The following is a 2,756-nucleotide window of genomic DNA, read 5'->3' as shown; positions in this document are numbered from 1 at the left end:
GTGTGTGAAAAAAGCAGATGTAACCCCTTTTGTAATCCTTAACATTTTAATAAGTAACTGTAATTTAATTACACATTTTTTCTCAGTAACTGTAACTGATTACAATTACTTTTATTTTGTAATTAAATTACGTAATTCCGTTACATGTAACTAGTTACTCCCCAACACTGGTAATAGGTAGGTGTGCTCTGGTGTTCTGCCTTGATGTGAACATTTTCTGAAGTTCATTTCTTCTGTTCAGTCCTTCGAGGGCAGATGCGAGTAAAAACATGAACTCACTGGAATGCAAGTTCTAATTCTAACTGAAGGCAACACTGTTGCTGCTTTCTCATGTTTAATACTGTAAAGCTGCTTAATTTAAAGCAATCTGGTATAAACTGCTATATAGGCTAAATAAACATGACATGACTTGACTGGAATGGTGAACTGCAGAGTTTGTTCAAACATATTGTATCTACGTCGCCATGAACAGATGCTTTCTTAATCAGTGTTTTCTCACTGCTGACATTTTTATTTTCTTATTGAGAGGAAAATGCACAGCACATTTACATATTTACTTAAACGTCACTCCCAGTGTGGGCAGCGTCTCGATTAGCATTTGCCAGAGAACTTTTCAGAATTGTCAGGTCTGCCACTGGTGCACCGTTCTCTTCACGGATGAGAGCAGGTTCACATTAAATGCATGTGACAGACATGAAAGAGTTTAGAGATGTCATGGAGAATGTTATGCTGGCTGCAACATCATAAAGCATTACCGTTTTGGTAGTGGGTCAGTGAGGGTCTGGATAGGAATATCCTTGAAGGGTCACACAAACCTCCAAGTGCTAGCCAACGGTCGCCTTACTGCTGTTAGGTACCAGGATGAAATCCTCAGAGCTACTGTCAGACCTTACATTGGTGCAGAGTGGGCCCTGAGCTGCTCTTGGTGTATGACAATGCCCAGCCTTGAGTGGCCAGAGTGTGTAGGCAGTTTCTGGATGTCAAAGGCATTGATGCCAATGACTGGCCATCACATTCCCCAGACCTGAATCCAATTGAAAACCTTTGGGATGTTACTTATCGAAAGCTCCAAAGCTGCCAAGTAGCACCATAGACTGTCTAGGAGCTCACTGATGCCCTGATTCATGTCTGGCAGGAGATCCCCAAGGACACCATCTCATCAGGAGGTTGCCTAGACATTGTCTGATGTGCATACAGGCACATGGGGGCCAAACACACTACTGACTTGCAGTACAAGTTGAGTTGCTTTGATGAAACTCATGCAAGTTCAATCAGCCTGTAATTTTTTTGGTAACACTTTATTTCGATAGTCCACTTCAGACATTCTATTAACAGTAAGTAACTTTGCAACTACATGTCAACTAGCAGTTAGTAGAGTATTAGTAGACTGTCTGCTTAATATCTTCTAACACTTTCTTTGTCAACTTATTCTACTAACCCTAAACCTACCCTAACAGTCTACTCTGAGAATTAGTTGACATGTAGTTGACATATAGTTACAAAGTTACTTATAGTTAAAAGAATGTCTAAAGTGGACTATCGAAATAAAGTGTAACCTAAAAGACTGACTACTTTCTTACAACTGCGAGTTTATCTCTCACAATTCTGACTTTATAATTCGCAATTCCATGTTATAAAGTCAGAATTGTGAGACATAAACTCACAATTCATGCGAAAAAGAAAAAAAAAACAGAATTGGGAGATGTAATCTTGCAACTGCCAGGAAAAAAGTCGCAATTACCTTTTTTATTTTTATTCAGTGGCAGAAACAAGCCCCTCGCCTCCCTTAAGAGAATGTTAAGTAGAATTAAAAAGAACAAACAACAACATATAAATAAATCATGTATGCATGTATATGTAATTATATAATTATTAAACATCTCAGAGATACTGTGACAGTAGCTGATGCTATATGGGAACACCCTCTGGTGTGACAATTGTCTGAAACCTATATATATAAAAATGTACTGGGCAAATAAGTTCAGACCCAGAAGGGAACTGTCAACTCTCGGAGGGCCTTAACTATTGTAAAAACAATATATATATATTTTTTAATTAATTGTTCTTTTAAATTACAAACTTTTAAATATTATTTTTAATAAAAATTAATCATTTCAAATTTTAAGCAATTCATAATTTGACAACATCTAAATAAAATAAATAAAATTTCTGTGGAAATAAACTCTTCGAATTTGCCTATTGAGTTAAATGCCAGTTCAGTGCATGAGGGTTAAATGAAAGACACCCATTTTCTCCTTATTAGAATGTTTCCACCTAAAGCTTTTCGATCTGTGATTGGTGGTCCAGCTATGAAATTACAGAGGGCAAAGCAATAGTAAGTCGATGGGAGAGTAATTTCAAATGACAGGAAAATTGATCAAGCATATCTTTCCTTTAAATGGGTGGGCTTTGTTGTCACTAAATTTAAGACAAATTCCGCCCACTGTGGGGAACTCTATTGGTCCCACTTTATATTAAGTGGCCCTAATACCTGTGTACTTAGTAACTAGATGTGTACATAGTATGTAACCACAGTATAAGAACACATTGGTACATAGTATCTACAGCTGTAATGTTTGTGTAACTACACATATGTAACAACCCACTGAATGGTATGTGTAAGAGGACATTGGTAACAACACTTTTTGGTAATGAAAGGACAAATGTGTAACAGGACTAACAGCACTTTTTGGTAAAGAAAATGTTACACTTTATATTAAGTAAACAATTCCTATGGATTTACCATGTAATTACTC

Source organism: Sinocyclocheilus rhinocerous, unplaced genomic scaffold, assembly GCF_001515625.1.
Source record: "Sinocyclocheilus rhinocerous isolate Xijiao unplaced genomic scaffold, SAMN03320098_v1.1 scaffold1852, whole genome shotgun sequence".
Taxonomy (NCBI): Eukaryota; Metazoa; Chordata; class Actinopteri; order Cypriniformes; family Cyprinidae; genus Sinocyclocheilus; species Sinocyclocheilus rhinocerous.
The sequence above is the reverse complement of the archived record's forward strand: the minus strand, read 5'-3'. Positions refer to the sequence as shown.